At 38.8% G+C, this 18,786-nt stretch overlaps 1 protein-coding gene across 9 annotated transcripts in view; it reads right to left on the bottom strand.

The window, feature by feature from the left end:
• grm3 (glutamate receptor, metabotropic 3) overlaps positions 1 to 12,382 on the bottom strand; it is a 48,663-nt gene extending 36,281 nt beyond the window's left edge. For 2 of the 9 annotated variants that reach the window (XM_042227495.1, XM_005939285.3), the window contains exons 1-3: positions 12,211 to 12,382; positions 8,662 to 8,732; positions 2,566 to 2,625 (exon numbers count right to left, since the gene is read on the bottom strand). The gene's annotated coding sequence lies outside the window, so the exon portion shown is untranslated. Of the gene's footprint in view, positions 1 to 2,565; positions 2,626 to 8,661; positions 8,733 to 9,815; positions 9,907 to 11,679; positions 11,808 to 11,937; positions 12,182 to 12,210 lie in introns of those variants that run through there. The other 7 variants (XM_042227496.1, XM_005939287.3, XM_014339069.2 and 4 more) reach the window with 6 other exon arrangements.
• Positions 12,383 to 18,786: the final 6,404 nt, after the last annotated feature.

The raw sequence follows: 18,786 nt of genomic DNA, 5'->3' as shown, positions 1-18,786 counted from the left end.
TCTATTTAGTCCACAGCAATTGTTTTGAAGGTATAATTAAAAGATATATAAGATCTAATGTTTTTTCCCCTTCAAATGCAGTGAAATTACCCATCAGTAAATTAATAAATGCAAGCAAGCAAACAGAATTTTGTGTGCACACACACCTTGACCCCATCACCAGGATATCTGATCTTAGCCAGAAATGTTGTCAACCCCAAGAAGCAATCCCGTTAGCCTCCCTCATTCTCTCTGTGTTGTTGAGTTTGCGTTTGGCTACTAAAAAGTCACTCACAAGGCTTGAGTAAGACATAGCTCACTTCTTTTGAATTCTGCCACTTGTGCCTCTCCTGCAATCCTCGGGAGAGATAAGACAGAAGCTGGAGGTTGACGTTGTGACTAGAAAAATCAATCTAGACCAAGGAGCAAGCTCATGGTAAAACTTCTCTTGATTCCTACTTTATCTGTGTGTGTTTATGTGCGCGTGTGTGTGCACGCGCACATGTGTAAGAGAAAGTGAAAGAGTAAGTCTCCCCTCTTTAGTGGGCAGGTAGGAGGATGAAAGCTTCTCTTAGATGCAGGCAGCTCAAATTTTTCTTCAGGCGGCTGCCATACCTTTACTACTCTGCTCTGTAATATCACACACATACAGATGAACGCACACACCCAGACAAACACCCGCCCACACACGTGCACACACACATGCACAAACACACACCTCTGCTTCTCTGAGGGGTTGACCTAAAAGCAGACTATTTCTATGTCTTAGCTTCCTTGTGCATCAACCAACAGAGATCTGAATGAGTGTGGTCAGGAAGCACGTAAAGGACACACAAAATCAGGTTATATGATACATAATAAATTCTTACTGTAGGCAAGGCAGGAGTACTAATACATAATTTGAACTGTAAAATTTATATCATTTATATGGGCATATATTATTTATATAACTGTGATGTTCCTGTCAAATTCTGACAGGAGATTACCTGACATGGATATTTAATTCCACGTAATTTCTATATTTTGGAGGGACATGGGGGATGACATTGATGGTGTCAATGAAAGATTTATATCAATTCTCAAAACCGTCACACATCCTTGATGTTTGTCTGTAGTGGAGAAAAAAAAAAGATCCTCCTTGAATGATTTCCAGTATTCCCCTGAAAAAGCTGGAGTCCCTATAAATATAGCCTCCAAAAATTAAAGATGATGATGATGATGATGATGACAATAATAATAATAATAATAATATCATTATTAGTAATTATATTATTGAGTCTAAAAAAAGAGAACACTGTCATGAGATTAGTTTTGAGTACAACACTGCAAGAAGGCTGCAGATCTGGCTATGTGTTTGTTTTGAGGGTGTCTTGGTGTAAACGCATGCTTATGGATGTGTGTTGTTGAGTTTAAAATTGTATATTTATGGAGCTAACTCTAAGAGTTCCTCCAATGCACTCCTTTGAAACCATGCTTTGTTATAATTGGCAGCTCTTGAGGTCAACTTCCCAGAAATGTGTCAAACAATATCTCCCAGCACTTTTACACTATCTCATGGTGTCCGCTGAAATTGAATGTTTGCTTCATTATAACCTCTTGGAAAGTTCCCAAACCCAGCTTCCTTTCTCAAGAGCAACTGTGCAAGTGGAACACACACTGTGTAACAGAAAATCTTTTTGTCCCCTTTTCCATTACTGAAAATGTTTCCAAGGAGGTTAAAGTACAGGACAATAAGCCTTGGGTTTTTCATGCAGAGCAGTGACAGAGGCTGTATTAAAAATACTTATTTAAAACGCTGAGTAGTTTTGACCCCAGTTTGTTTTTTTGGTGTGGCAGGAAAACAAACTGGTACTAATCCTTATAGAGAATGAAATAACTCTCACTACTGCTACATCACAAAACACAACCTTTGCCACATTAGTGGTTAACAGCTTTTTTCCTTTCTTTCTTCTGTACTGCATGGTGCCATTCTTTGGGAATGTAACATTTCTCCAAAGACATACTTTGACATTTGAGGATTGATTGTAAAGTAAAAGTGAAATCCAATCAGTTGCATTGTACATCCAGTGTGCCCTTCGCCTGGATGGAATGTCATGAAATTGGCACATCGAAATGTGACGAAGACCGTTGATTAAATTTTTGTTTCTGAATGATTAAACCCCTAATTAGGCCCATGAAAGTGCACATCAAAATGCTGTCTATCCCATCTGCTCCATATTTAAGCATGACCAAACAAAACAAACAAACAAAAGTATCATTTGACACCAAACTAAGTCCAAGGTAACAAACTTACCAAACTACTACCAACACACATTTTACTTGTTTATTCTTGAGAAATAAGATGCACCCACACAAAATTTAAAGCGAACATTTTTTTGATTTGTTGTGGTTTGTTGCTATGTGCACTATGTGCTGCTATGTGCTGTGACTTTAAGCAAGGGAGAATCTGCCCAAACAAACAAACAAACAAACAGGATGTGTGCTTCCTGTAAAACCACGACCTCTTTTTTACAGTTAATTCACAGACTGACATGCAGACATCTACCTTTGCATTAGATAGGCACACACAGCTATTAACTGCCTTACCTGAATTGAAAAGGATGGGAGAAGACACCAGCTGGCACATAGCAACATCATCAAAGAGCCCTATTAGAGGAGAGATATGGGGGGGATACTTGAGGTGAGTAAAGAACAGGCAGAAAATAACAGCACTGTTGACTAAAAAGAGAGAGCAGGAAGACTACTGACCCTTCTCCTTGGGAGCTATGATGCAGAGTAACATCTGACAGACAACCCTATTTCACCTCTGACCCTGCTCAAGTCAAACCACACTCCTCTTTTGCTTCTCATGTTACATCCTCTGGTTGCTCCAAAGCAGCTTCCCTGCATCCCTTCCTCCACCCCCCTCCTTTGCTGGTGCTCCACTCTTCCTATTTATTTCCACCTCCCTTACACCCACCACAGCCCTCACTCTCTCCCTAACAGGCAGGGCTGCTGTGGATGACACGTATCCAGCTGAGAGCAGCCATGCAGGGTCGATGGACCATGGTACGCTGAGAGGAGAGATAGCCCCACAACCTGTGTGTTTCCACTGACTGTGTGTGTGTGTGTGTGTATGTGCCTGTTTATCTGACTATTACAGATCTGACAGAACTGAAAGCTGCTCCAATGACATGAATCTCACAGTATGAGAAGACACTGTATGTATGTGTGTGTGTGTGTGTGTGAGGTCTTTCTTTCCTTTTTAAGAGAAAGAGAATGGATGTAGCATCAGAAGCTTTGCTGCTGTGTGCTGAACAACAGACCCCTTTAAAGACGGTGCACACTGTCAGAGCTTTATCAGTTAATTCATCAGTGGCTTTGTGTGTTTCAGCCTCCTTCCATCTCTTTCTCCTTTCTCATTCTTATCTTTTAAGGCCAAGTAAGAACAGTGGTACTTACAACTGGTAAGTGAATGTGAATTCAAGGTATATGAATTGTTAAAGACGGAGTGCAGTGTAGCCTTTTCAAATTGTGTGAAAAGTGTACTTTTTATTTTCCCACTTACAAAACAATGACCTGCGTGTGTCTGTGTGTGTGTGCGCGCGCATGCGTGCGTGCGTGCATGTACATATGAGTGTAGAACTGGTGTCCTAGACTTCTGACAGTGTAACGGGTGCAATGGGCTGTGACCATTAATTATTTACAAAGTGCGTTTTAGGCAGGAAAGACTGATGATCCATAAATAGGACAGAAACATCTCACAAAATACAACAACCAAACAACGAGCAAGACATGATGCACAACCCTCCAACCCTTTAGTATTAGCGCATAAATCTACATGGTTTTAAAAAAAAAAGTCTTATAAATAAGTTCTTAAAAATTTTTACTTGCATTTTATAGCTCTGCTTATTATGCCATCTTTTATTACCATTTACCAGTTAAAATCAATAATCAGGTACTGAACTCGGCCTTTCCTGTATTGATCAATCGGTATATTTCTGACCTCCATTAGGGTCCAAGGTTAAAGGTGGTATCATGTTAGACATGACATAGAAATGGACCTTAGAGAATTGCAAATATTAACCACACAGCCTCTGAACTCTGGTTTCTCATAATAGAATGATCCTCCTTCTGTTACATACTTGAAAGTAAATTTGTAATGAAAATAGGTTTAACCCGTATAGAGCACGTTTAGAGCTACACAGGCTAGACTCTGCTCTCATGTGCAGTGGGTACTCCAAAAGGATCCTCTACTAAAAGAGCTTTTAACCTTCGAGCACCACAAAAAGTCTGCAGTGGGAGTACTTAGTGCTCTGTTTTTTGTAAGTTGCGGTACAGCGAGACCTCCAAAATGGTTTGAACTTAACCATGAAAATGCATTAAGTGACAGAAATTGTATTAATAGTTTTAATTTCATTTCAACTCCGCTTCGTTCGAGTCTCGTGTCAAGTTACAATGTTAAACAAGGTGTTCAAACATATAAAATATGCACATTTGTCTCTGTTTTTCCTCTGTTTTATCACCGTAACTCCAACATGTTTGAGTTGTTGACAGCTGATGGCAAAGAAAGAGCAATGTCACCCAACATCTGAGAAACTTTTACATTTAATTGACAAAAATAACACAAAAACAATTTAGAAATTATTCTACATTGTGTTGAAAATCGATTAATATTTTATCCTTTCCCACTAAGTTTCAGTCAGATGTCTCTGCATGTGTGCATTCCCTGGGTTTTGTGATCTCCAGCACGTCTGACTGCATGATTTAAACATTAAAGAATGTCTGTTCAACCTAAAAACAGAAAAGGGTGGCGAAATGTGTGAAAGCATCCATCAGACCTGCAGTTTATCACTATAAAAGGCAGTGGACCTGTCAGAAGTAGAATTACTCCTCAGTGGATTGCATCTATCAACTTAACTGTCATGTAATGACCCTGTGAGACATCATGACGCATCAGTCTAACTCACCATGGCACAGATCTTGTGGTACCCTACTTAATTCATGTTCACACAGTTTGCAACTCTGTCCTCAGCATGGTCGATACATGAGGTGCACAGAGCTTTAATAGACAGGTAGAGAGTAATGGAGTGTTGACCACAGTATAAGCTATCTGAGGCTGTTAGAAGAGTACATTTAATTGAGTTGGACAGAGACAAAAGCCTTTCAGATAGGACCAAATGTTGGTTGGCTTTGCTTGATTTCGGTTAGGTGGTTATGTGCAAAAACCAATTACCGCTGACATTCCTCACTAATTATTAGAATTTAAATTATGTACTAAGTTTATGATTTGCCCTCCCACATTAGCCCTGGAATCCTCATCACTGTAATTGTAAAATTCATTGTTCCCACATCAGCACAAAAAGTTCAGTCGACTGAATTTAAACAGGAACTCTTTATTTAACTATATTAAAAAGCTCAGTTTCGTCTTTCTGACTTGTGAATATTATAATAATTTTTATGTTTTAAAGCAAGGGAGGATTTTATTTTTACTTTTTTACTATGAGTGACTATCAATATCAAACAAGACAAAAAAAAACCCCCCAAAACAAATGCACACCCACTAAAAGCGTATATGCACAAATGTATATAAATAAGACCTGAAGTGAGAATTTTTAAGTACTTAGTGCAACATTAAGTTTATTGGGTCATATGTGAGAAATTATAAAAGCTATAAAACAAGCTGACTTTTAGGCAACAACCATAAAGCATACGCACACAGACCACTTTAGGTACACCTTGCTCCTTGTGGTCTTGGATCCCCTTTGGCTTGCAAAACAGCCTTAATTTGGTGCTGGAAACATTCCTCTGAGATTTTCATCCAGCAGAGATCAAGACTCATCATATCAGGCAACATTTTTTATTTAATTTTGGTGCGCCCATGCAAATTAAAGCCTCAGTTCTTAGCTGACAGGAGCGGTATCCGGTGAAGTCTTCTGCTGCTGTAGCTCATCTGCTTTAAGGATCGATACGTTGTGTGGTCAGAGAGGCATTTCTGTGTAGCTTGGTTTCAGCTAGAGGTTATATGAGTTGCTGTTGCTGTCCTATCAGCTCAGCACAGTCTGGCCATTCTCCTCTGACCTCTAGCATCAACAAGGCATTTTCATCATGAGAACTGCTGCTCACTGGATAGTTTTTCTTTTCTTTGTAAAACCTAGAGATGGTTATGTGGGAAAATCCCAGTAGATCAGCATTTTCTGAAATACTCCGATCTGGCACCAACAACCATGCCTCATTCAACTCACTTAACTCACTTTTCTTTCCCATGCTGACGCTTGGTTTGAACTTCACTATGTCATCTTGACTAAGCCCACATGCCTAAATGCTTTGCATTGCTGCCATGTTATTGCCTGATTGGATACTGTATCTGCATTCATGAGTGGCTGAAGAGGTGTACCTAATGAAGTGGCTGCCACTGTTGTAATACTTGTTTTCAGTTGTTGTGCTTTGCAGAAGACATTTATCCAATACATTTAAAATTAAATCTAAATTCACAATTGTCCAACATTTTCAACTTATGGCACTATGCTGTACCTACTATTATTTATTGATAACTTCACAATGACATTCACAGCTCTCATGCAGTTCCCAGGTGTGTGCCAGATGCCCGCACAGCAGTGAGCAAGGAAATGCTGAGTGGTCGGATAGAGAGAGTTTGACTTGAGCAATATGGGTGAATACTGTATGAACAATGTAGTTACTATACCTGATGCAACAGGGGAGGAAAGGTTACTATGGCTGTAATGTGACCAAGACCTGAGACGCTTTACAGTACTGGACAATTCTGTGTGTGACAGGAAGTTTTGCCTGGTTATGACATAAAAAATGAAAGCAGAACCACTTGGTATTTCACGCAGTAGTCATTTACCTATCCCAGTTTATAAAACACTGCTGACCAGTGACATGAGATAAAGAAGAAAACTGACACTGTGTGTGCTCCTCACAGGTTTAGTTAAAACAGGGATAAAGCCGTTAGCTGAGTGCCCTCCATTTTAAATCACATATTCACAGACAGAAGTAATAAAAAACTCAGTTGCATGCCACTATCACACTACCAAAGGGAATATAAAACACTAACATTAACATACATAATGACTTGTACTGCTGTTTTTCCATTTTCAAATTGCCCATTCCAAACACTAACCCAGTTCTGGATCTTCATCTTGTTATTACGCTGTGTATTATCAGCTATCAGTTAAAACAACCTTTAATTGGCATCAGATGAAAAAGGTTGTAATTCAGCAATAAAACATCTGGAAATGTCACGACATCTGCACCATGTAACTTTTGTTTTGTATCGATAGCCGCTATTGCATGACCAGGAAGCCACCCCTCACTATGCATTTCACACATTCTCTCACACACACAGTTTCCCTGCTCAAGATCATAATTTATTAACAAGTCTGATCTCTCTCTGAGACACACCATCACAGCTGTACATCCCACTGCCCTTTCGCTCACTGCCTCATCCCCTGCGCGTATGTATGCATGCGTGCATGTAGTGAAAAAGGGATGTCAGTGCACGCAGTGTATACACGTGCATGCTGGTAAGTGTGTGCGCAGCTCAGTGTATGCTGTGACTGTAGTTAATGATGAGTGGTGAGCTGTGGGAAGCAGGAGTGATTTCCAAACACTTCCCTGTTTCCTCACTGGAGCATAACAGTGAAAGGATCATGTTGAGCACAGCAACAGTGTTTCTATAAAGAAAAAAATGATAAAACTGGAAAGACCTTCAAGGAAAGAACTTCAGGAGGCCTCCGAGAATGGATGAAGGACCTATTTTTTGTGTTAATGACTACTCCCTACATGGAATCACTAAAAACGGCAATTATCCTCAAAATGAAACCATTTAACAAAAAAACAAAAACAAAACCCCAAAATGATACATGCTAGAAAACCAGAATCTTTATACAAATATGCCAGTGTAACTTTTTCTCTATGATGCTTTCTCCTGCTTTCTAGGATTCCTTAATTTAGGTCACTGTTATAAACATTATGTCCCATCACTTTTATTGGTCAATAACCATCTTACAGACAAAAAATATGCCAAATAAACATTTTGTAAAATTTTGACATGCTGGCTTTTGGAAGTCAGTGTAGGAGTGATATTCAAATTATCAGTCCTTGGTACAGCCAAACTCCTAAATATCATGTTTAAACAACAACAACAACAAGACAATCAAGTAGGTGAGGCCAGACGTCGATGTGGCAAGTTGGCAATGTGCAGATTTAAAAGTGGGGAAACTAGAGATCTATTCATTTGGAACAAACTTCCATGTGTTTTTTTTGTTTGTTTGTTTCTGTGATGAAGCTGCCATGAAAGTGATAGTGCTGTCTTATTATGATGGTATGGTACATAAAGCTGAATGCAAATATGGCTTCATGGAATGATACCTACTTTAACAAAATATCAGGCTGTTGGTGAGCAGCAAATTATTGCATTTAATTACTTCAATAGACACTCGCTTATTCTTTTAATGCGTGGTGATGCCACTGGTTGGTCATAAATTCATCCCATAGGGACAAATAGCCATTCATACTTATAGCAACTTAGAGGCAGCTGTTAACCTACATGTCCATGCAGGATAACACACATGGAGCAGACTGACAAGCAGAAGCAGAACATAGTTCATGTCCATATTTGTTCATCAAAGTGGTTCATTTGTTTTTTGCATGAAACAAGTCACTGTCATTTTAACCTACCTGTCTGCTTACTGTGTTAGACTTGTCTTGGCTTTACACTGAGATTAGATTCCATGTTTTCATCCCCTCATCTTCAGTGTTGATGAACACAAGAAACCAGAAAGAGAAAGAACAGAACAAAAGAGGAAAAGTCATGATTTCACATCAGTATAACAATTGTGAATATGCAATCTCGTGTGATGTTAATTTCATTTATGCCTTGTAGGTATGAGACTGCCTATAAAGACTTTGAGTCAGGAAGAAAATAAATTCAGCACCAAGGACAGCGACATAAAAAAGCACTCTGCTGTCCTCAGAAACACCTGAGCGTCAAAAGTATGGAGACACTTTTGACCAGTTTAAATGAATATTACTGTAAAGCAGGAGCAAAAGCTGGTAATTGACTGTCAGTGGCAGCTTTTTCTATGCTTGAGTTTTAGTGACGTATGCTTCATCAAACATTTTAACAGGAAAATATCCTTCTAAAAAATGTAACATACAAACGATATTTTTAACATACGCACAAACGATTAAATAAAGAAATTATTTAAAATTATTTATATTCCAGTTAGTCACACTTAATCCTCTTCACTGGAGCGCCACACATCTCAGCAAAATTTCAAATGATAATTATATAATGTGATTGTTTCAAATAGTTCTAAATCATGCAAAAATATTTGTATATTTTCATCCTTGTCTATTAAATTTTGCTCAGTTTTGATAGTTCTTTAAATGTTCTCATCCTTTTATATTCAGTAAAATTATGTTCCGTTTTTAATTGGCTAGGACATTAGTCACATAGATAAATAAAGAAATAAATAACACTACATGGAATATCCATATTGCTTTCTAAAATCCCACAGTCCCAAAGCCACTGCTTAACAGATGTTCTGTACAATATGTACTGTATGCCTTGATAAGATTTAGTAAACTTCATCCAAAATAATAAAAATGTACTGAAATCACCTCCTATTAGAGGTTTCTGTAAAAAAAAGAAGAAGTTTGGCCCTTGTTAGCAGAGGGCGACTTTTAATTGAATATAACAAAAATATAGATAATGTCTTAAAAACACTCTTGCAGCAAAATCCCCCTTTTCCTCTCTCCTTTTTTTCTCAGCAGTTAATGTACATCCTACTATTGGTAACATATAGTCACCAACTTATGATTAAACACACCTCCGTCTCAGCTGTCATACACAATCCTGTCAAGCTGTTGAGCAGGTGCATTTCAGGATGTTAGAGCTCCCCACAGCACATATGGCTATAGCTGCAGAAAAGAGGTCATGATAAAGGTGACGTTCTAAAAATTTCTATGAGTACTTTGTTATATTTCTAATACACAAGTCGCTTTTGGATTTAACTGCTATTAACTGCCACTGTGCCCCATGAATAATAAAACTTTTTAAATGTCCTATAAAAGCTTAAAGAACTGACTACAACATAAATTCTCACCATAATCTCTCATTTATGGCTCTAGAAAAGGGACTTTGGCTAATACGTCTGATTTATAAGAAAAATATATAAACTAATAAAGTCATTTTGTCATCGCATCACAGAAAACATCATCCCATAATATGTAGTGTTCAGCGTTTTTTCTAAAGTCAGAATCTATGATACAACACAAGTATGCACATACACACACTTTGCACTGCTCTACAGCAGCTAATGATGAGGTTCTGTAGTACATCCAGTTCAGTTAGTGTGTGGAATGTACATGACCATTTCGACATATATAGTACATACAAACAAATCGAAATTACAATCAGAAGCTTGTAAGCATATCTGATAACAAAATACATCCATTCAGCAGGAGAAATTTTCAGCTGCCTTACCCACAGATTAACATCTCCTGACACTGAAGAACGCACATAAATACATTTACACATAAGCATGTAAACACAAGTTAAAGTCTTAAAATGTCACTACATCCCCACCTATAGTTGTCATCCTTGCACGCACATGCAGAGAGTTATTGATGTGCAAACTCTCTGTACAATTGTTAAATTAAACTTAGTTATGCGACAAGTTTCACAAAGAATTTACACTGATGTTGCTTTATATCAATAAGGACATCCCAGCCTAGTTAATCAAACATTACATTTTTACAATATACATAAAAACCATAATCATAGAAACATGAATATTTTATATTCATATATATTATTCTGAAAAAGCATGTAGCTGTCATTTTACACAAGCAATAAAAACATGTTCACATTGAGCAAATACACTCTTATCTAACTGAGCAACATAGTTAATTTAAAAATTCTCATTGCTTATTATTTAGTAACCTAATCATTTTGATATCGCATTCCTAATAGAGCTAAAAAACAACAACACAGTATATGATTATCACAGATGGACATTTTATCATGGTTTGGTAAAATTATATATCACCTAGTAGTTCCCAATTCAATACAGTAACTCCAGTATAACAGAAACATTATTTTATCCTTATCTGCTGCATATCATTCTTGTAAAATATGACAATTTTGGTTAAAATTGATTAAGAATAATCAAAAGTCTTTCACTGACTATTCAACACATTGATGCATGTTTCAGCATGGGTGGTGTGGGGCAGGAATGATATCTGTTCTGAAGTGTGTCCAAAATGCACACCAGTAAGAATTAAACACAAAAATACACACACCTAAAATGCATTGTTTTTGTTTTTATGTTTGTTTTTAAAAGACAGCACATTATAGACCCTTAATATATTAAAGCTAATTACAACCTCTCTCTCGGGGCTTATAAAAATGCACCTGCTCTACATGAATTCCGACACGGGCCATGATTTTTCACTGTTTATAAAACTGTAATTTGCAGTTGTTTTTCTAGTAGAGTGCATAAGATTTTTTTTTTTTTAAAGGCCAGTAATAACATGTGGGTTTGGCTATATGAATCAATATGTTTATCCAGTTATCCTCTAAGTTCTGTTACCCCTCTACGCTTGTTAGTGAGAAATATAACATTGCTAGTTAAAGCCAGTATAGCTCATAGACAGCAACTAATGTGGACATTCCCATTTTGCTTGTTCTACCTTCAGTGCAGGTCCACTTGCCTTTCCTCTAGCGCAAGGTGTGAAGTGGATCCTTAGATGCAAACGGAAAGTAACATTGATAAACAATAACCAGATCCAGATATCGGATCCACCTGTATGCCTCTTTTCAAAGACTACCCGCCCACCCTTCCCCGGGAAGCCTAAAGCCAAGGGACATGCCTCAGTGCGGTTTGTCTGAACCCAAATAACTTCTCCGCGCGGAGTGAAATACGCAACTGCAGATAGTCTTTGTTTCACCTTCTGTATCTTTATCGTGCATCTGCTGCAGAGATTAGCAACCATTTTTCTCCCGCTGACACAACCCAGAATTACTGAACGTGACTGAAAGGAAACAACAAGCACGTTTATGCAGTACAACTGGCTTTTTAAATCCTGCGCAAAGTTCAAAGCAAATTGCTCCCTACAGTAGGATTGGCTGACGCGCGCTTGAACGCTCCCGGACTGTCAATTCTTTCACTGCACTCTGACAACCACTGCCTACCAGTCAGGAATGTGTGAGATTTGACCTACCTTGACGGCTTCGATCCTTGAAAGGTTGCGCACAAATCTCAAGCTGCTGGAAGTTTGACTTAGTCTACTCCTGATCCCTCGGAGGAGTCGCACTGAGAGAGAGGATGGGCGCCACTGCTCTGCGCGCCAGCTCCGTGGCTGTGTGTGTGTGTGTGTGCCCGTGAGCGCGCGTGCACGAGTGAGGAGAGAGTAAGTGAGAGAGAGAGAGAGAGAGCGAGAGAGAAACAACAGACGAGCAGAGCTGAAGCCCCTTGCCAAAGGATGCTTCAGTCTCCTAGCAACAACAATCGATCTGGCAAGGAGACATTTTTATTGGATAAAAAGAAAACTTAGCCACTCCCCCCCCCCCCCCCCCTTTAGCACATGTTTACCACTCAGAACAACAACTCCAGCTTCAGTGAGTGAAGATAGAGAGTGAGAGAGTGAGAAGAGAGGTGTGTGTATGTGTGTGTGCTGCTCCAAAATAGATGTTTTATGTGTATAAAGGTGCAGAGTGACACAGAATTTGTTCGCATTCATCTGTCCTTGTAGCCCGGCTCAAAACACATAAGCAGTGGTGTATATATAAAAATCCTTACCCCTTTTTTAAATTTTATGGAGGCTCTATTATGTTTAAAACACATTATTACAGTCAATTTTGTCAGCATGAAGAACAGCACTAAACATGCAGCCCATGCTTCAGCTCAGGCATATTAGAAGAGAAGGGCATCCAACCCCGGAGATGTGACTAGAAGTTTACATCATGCGTCACACTAACAGGATGCATGATATTTTTCACAAGTTAGGTGTCAGTCTCTCTTACCTGTGTATTTCCCATCAGGAGAACAACAGAAGGTGGCATTCAGTAGTGTGTGCGTAGGTATAGGTGTGTGTTTCTGTGTACACAGGTACGCATCTGAGTATCTGTACTAGTACGATTATGCATATGGAGTCATTAGAATGCAAATATGCAAGTGCGCAGCCCCTATTGAACAGAAAATACTCTTCACGCATGATTGAGTAACACAGCGTCCTCTTTCTCTACTCAACACCAATACACACAGAAATACGTAGTACAATGCACACAGACACACACTCGAACACAAGCACTCATTCGACTAAAGCTTGATTTTGTATTGTAAAGTTAGTCAAGTGCATAGAGATAGCCTGTCTGAGGGCTTGCTCAGAGCTGTTTGTGATTGCAGCTAAAGGCCACAGCATGTTGTTTTGCCTGTTTTATATGGAGATTTATGACATGAAAGTTTCTAACTAGCTTGGCCGTTTTTCCATACATGCAATGCATGATGCTACCTGGCATCAGAAAACTGTGAGATTAAGCTTTGGTTGAGAAGAGATTTCTTAGTTAACTGAAGAAGAAAGGGTAAGAGCATCCACTTCACACCTCTGTGAAACACACATGCATGGGAAAGAGGTGGGAAATGCACACACTCTCACTTGTGCCCAGTGTCAGTCACAGCTTTCTCGGACTTCCATTCCTCATCCCTGCCGTTCCAGCTCGGAGATGCTGGCTACTCTAATAAAGGCCTCATTGTCTGGATGGCATGCATATATGCAAAAAGCCTAGAAAGCCAGCTTTGTCCCATAAGGGTCACTCAGCTTGAGAGCTTTGTGCCAGGCCTTTCCCCACAGACAGCAGAGTCAAAAAGAAAGAAAGAAAGAAAAAAGAAAGAAAAAAGAAAGAAAGAAATAGAGAGAGGAAGAGAGCAACACAGAGAGAGAGAGAGAGAGAGAGAGAGAGAGAAAGAGAGAGAGAAATGAATGAGATAGATGGCAAATGTGAACATCCTGAACGTCACTGTATGAAACTACCTCATACTGTTATGTGTATTTGTAGAGGAATTTAACGTTTTGCCTTATCATGGTGAATTGCTCCAGCTCATGCAGCAGGAAATGGCTCTGCTGGGATTATGTTTCCTTCTTCTTTGATTCCCCACAGATTGTTTGTGTCCATGCGCTAATAGAATTAACCATGCTTCATTTCCCATGGTCTTCTGTCCTTTCTTGGCCTCGTGATGGATGGAGCTTCACACAGAGGAGCGAGTGTGCTTAGAAGTGTGCCCAGTGTTGGTCAGACAACCGGTCTAGTTATAACCACAAGCGTCCATTTGCTTTGGTCAGTGTGGTCACTTGTGATGTTGCCAAGTGGACAAAAGAACTCATAAAAACATAAAGCTTGAGGCGATTAGGGAAATTTCTGTCTGACATAAAAGAAGTATATTTTTTAAATTGAGTCTTATGGTTAGTGTTGTTAAGTGCTGTTGTTTATTCAGATGTGTCGCTGCAAACCTAAGCATGTTGCCATGTTCTTTGTAGAGAGAAGAGGCTTCAGACAAGGCTAACTGTACAAATACTGACTGTATCATTTAACATGCTGCGATGTCCACTCTCGGGAAGATAGGCAGCTGTCTAAAATGTTTTCTGCTTGAAAAACATGAATAATTGTGAGTAATTATAAATGAACAATATAATAATAAGAAAAAGTAAATAATCTCTGTTAATGTAGAGTGATGGAGTTCAATTTGTTTGGAGGCCTCATAACAGTTCCCAGATTGATAGGCAACTTAGTTTTTCACACATTACACCTTTACACATATTGGCTTAGATTGTATTAATAAACAATGACATGATATTGTTCAGCTGAGGTTGTCTGTACCTGATGTTGCAATTTTAGGACCTGGTAAGTTCTCATATATGAAACCCTAAAAATGTAGACATTCTTTTACACATGACTACAGTTCACAGTTTTTGTAAACATGCATTGCAAAAAAAACAAAAAAACAACCAAAACCCTGTAACCCAGGTTTTTTGTTCAGTTTGAATACTTCCTTGATAACATTCTCTTCTCTTGCTAAGGCCCCATTCAAAAGACTGGAATGGTCTGTTCAGAATAGCGTAGATGCTGTCACAGTCGCTACTCCACAAAAGTCTGCCAGTGTGTAGCTGGCATACGAACACAATGTTCATATTTGGAAATTAAGACGCATATCAAATTTGCCCTAAATTTGTTTTAGATGAATAGATAATAATGTGTGTGTTTGGGATTGTGTATCAAATGGTTAATGTTGTTTTTGGCTGTTTATGGCTCCTAACAGGGGGTTGGGCTCTAATTATCCTGGTTACAGAGGCATGGCCAACAGACTGTGGGCCAAAAACACTTCACAGGACGTGCACTGACCTGTCTCATGTTCGTCTGCTCATCAGTCACCCCCCTTCACACACACATACACGCAAAAAAACTTTGTACTGAATACTTTGTCACTGAACAGTGACTCACCAGGCACAGCCTCAGTCTGCCATGTTTACATCTAAACATTATTTGCTGCTATGCAAATATGCAAATTTCTAGTAGAGAAAAAAAAGAGTGAAGAGCAAAAACAAGAATTCTAATCTGTGTTTCTATTTCCCACTGTTTTTCTCATTCTCATTGTGTTTTATGGTTTATTGCTTTCTAATGCTATTAGAATACCAAGGTCCCCTGGTTTGCTGGTTGCCAGGTTTACAGTACAACCTACCCCAGAGCCCATCCTGGCATCCATGGTGATCAATATAATTGGGGATTGAACCGAGAACTGGCTTTTATAGGGAACTAGTTCCTGTTAGTTGAATCACTTGTAATACTTCGTTTGCTTGCCTATCAGTTCCACTTATCCGCTGAACTTGCGCTACAATCAGCTGATTTCAGTTTTTGTGCAGGCGAGGAAATTAGTGGCGCAGGTTACAGTGTGGATTTATTTTTTATTTTTACTGCACAAAAAGACAAGAGTGAAGTAGAAACTGCATCCAGGACAGAAACAACTGCATTATAAACTTTCGCTCATTGCAAGCACCTGCACAGATTGCATGCTAATGCTAAGCTAGAATCCAGAACCCAGCCCTGCAGCCAGATCCTGAACTTCAACAGGTAACAAAAGCAGTGATGAGCAGTCAGGTTGCAGCCTCTTTTTCCACCTATTCATGTTTATAAAGTAGAATCACTGTGCTGTTCACTCTGAAGTCTCTGTGCTGGTTTCCATATGTGCTGTTTCTGGTGTTCATACGTAAATACCAAGAGAGTCCTCATTAGGATTTGTGTTGGTCTGTGGGACTGTAGCCAATAGGTTTATATTATGAAATGGTAACTTTGAGCATTTCATGTGAAAGTACTGTGAAGAGTAGTGTAACACATTTCTTTCTACAGGGCGTAACATACTGCAGTACTTTTAAGAAAAGTATGTTTGCCCACACAACATGCACAAACATTTGACCACACAGCATGTAGTTAATTTGCAAAAATGTAATGTCTTTGATATGTTGCTTAGCGATGGTGGTGACTCTCAAAGCAGAGCCAAAGAGAACCCAATGAGGATAGATAAGAGAACTGATAAGTGATGTTGATAATGGGATTGGAATCACTACATCCCTACATACTGCCACACCTTTTCACTGTCACATGGAGGCTGGGGATAGTTTCTGTGTAGAAACAGTTAGTGGACTGAGAGTTTACTAACAGAGTATCATACTGTTCAGCCTCCTCCCAAAAAACTTTATTCCAGGGTGCTGAAAAGGAGGCTGTCACTTGGATGGGCAATATGAATCATTTCCAATCTAAATTGTTTTAATGATTTGAGTTGGCTTATGGCCATGTCCCCTAAGCAATTGTACACTGGGTTCAACAGGATAATGGAGTATGAGGACCCCTTGTTGAGATCCTATTTTCATTCATATTTCATATACGCAGGGATTTATGAACAGAATCTCAAGGCAAAGTTGGGATGAGAAGTGTGTACAGTCCAGCCTCTGCTTTTTGCAGTTGATATGCTTCTTTTAGTTTTGTTAGATCACAGGTTTCACTTCCCATTTGGGATTGTTTGAAGTTGAGTTTCATGAGAGTTAGCACCTCCAAGTCTGAGGCATGGTTTCCTGCTGAAGCAGAGTGGATTGTTCACTCCAGGCAACAAAAGGACTCTTGTGATGAAGTGGGAGCTTAGCTGGAAGTCACAAACCTCACCTCTGGTCAGGAGCTCTGAGTGTTGACCAAAATATTTAGATTGCAGAACAGTGTGACACGGCTCAACCTCTGGGGTATACCTGCTGCTTCTTTGTGTCAAAAGGAGTTGATATATAGCCTGGGAATGCCTCGGGAGGGATTGGAAAATGTTGGGGAGAATGGTGTCTGTAATTACTTCCTCAGCCTGGTGCAATCACAGTCTTATGACAATTCATAAAAACAAATAAATGAACAAACTGCCAAAAAGCATCTGTTTTTCTAAAAAAAACCAACCCCAAATAAATCATATAGTGAAGAATATATAATCAAAGAAATCAATATAAGAAAAAAAAACAACAACCTATACACAAACAAACATACACCAAGGGGAATAAACAAAAACAAAACAAACAAAATACAAAATAAATAATGACCCTTAATTACTGTTAATTTTAGTATTATTATCGTGTAACTTACAAAAATGTAATTTACATATACAAATACCAATGCAAGCAATGAGTGTTTTCAGGTATATGTATACAAACACACACACAGACTGTATAGTATCTGATCTGGCCTATCCTCTGAGCTTTCTCACCATGACCACAATTCATTAGTAATTGACCGCAGCAGCCTCACTCATTAAACATTAACAGGCTACTGGTGAATAATTGATTAATGATATGAGGCGATCTGCAGCAACATTCTGACAATAAGAGTGCATAGATGATAGAAGAAGAGGCCAAATCAATGTAAGTCAAAGACTCTGACACAGGATGCAGATATGTTCAATTACCTACTTATTCAATTACTTATAATTCAATTAACTCATGATTCAACTACAATTTAGATCGTTTCTTTCCCCCATATAAACAAACATGTAGTGCATGCACATTTTAACAGCATTTTGGATGCTGGAGACAGTTGGAAACAAACTGACTATTCCTTTTCTTAACTGGTGATCAAAGAAGTGTTAGCACAGCCGTAGTTTTAAAGCTAAAGCCAGTGTTACAGGATTTTTTTTAGATCTTCATTTTTGAATCCTAATTTTGTAGAGCAAACACTTTGAACTCTGACAGCCCTCAACTGGTGCAGTTTTTTATTAATATTGTGGTCGGGATATTGCAGTCTGCAGTATTTTTTAGTATATCTTTTGGAGAGTCTGGCCATCTTGTCTTTAAAATTGAAAGGCTGCAGGACTGATTCACAGTTTGTTGTAAATCCTCCAGATTAAAAAACAATCAGATTTTTTTTTTTTAGAATTACAGTCTGTGTTTCCTGATATGCTGTTCTTTTTGTATGGAAGATAAAACTTGCCACTTATGTCCAAAACTGCTAATATTATATATGCTTTAAAGATAAAGTAATTTCTGTCTGACACTTCTTGTTAGTTTTAGGCACAAAAAATGATTTGGGTTGCATTGACCCTTACGTGGTATTCAAGTCTGTGGGACATTTTTAGTGTATACTAAAAGATAAGATATTATGCAATTTATGTGGACCACTGGACTTGTGTGCCCTTCTGTCTGTTCTGAAGAGGGGTGTGTTTATTTGTATATGTGTGTGATTGCATGCGTGAGTATTTTGTCTTTCTCCTTCTATTTTTCCCG

This window comes from Haplochromis burtoni, unplaced genomic scaffold (genome assembly GCF_018398535.1).
Source record: "Haplochromis burtoni strain Fernald_Lab_line unplaced genomic scaffold, NCSU_Asbu1 Contig_264, whole genome shotgun sequence".
NCBI classification, from domain to species: domain Eukaryota; kingdom Metazoa; phylum Chordata; class Actinopteri; order Cichliformes; family Cichlidae; genus Haplochromis; species Haplochromis burtoni.
This window is presented reverse-complemented; position numbering and strand designations above follow the sequence as displayed.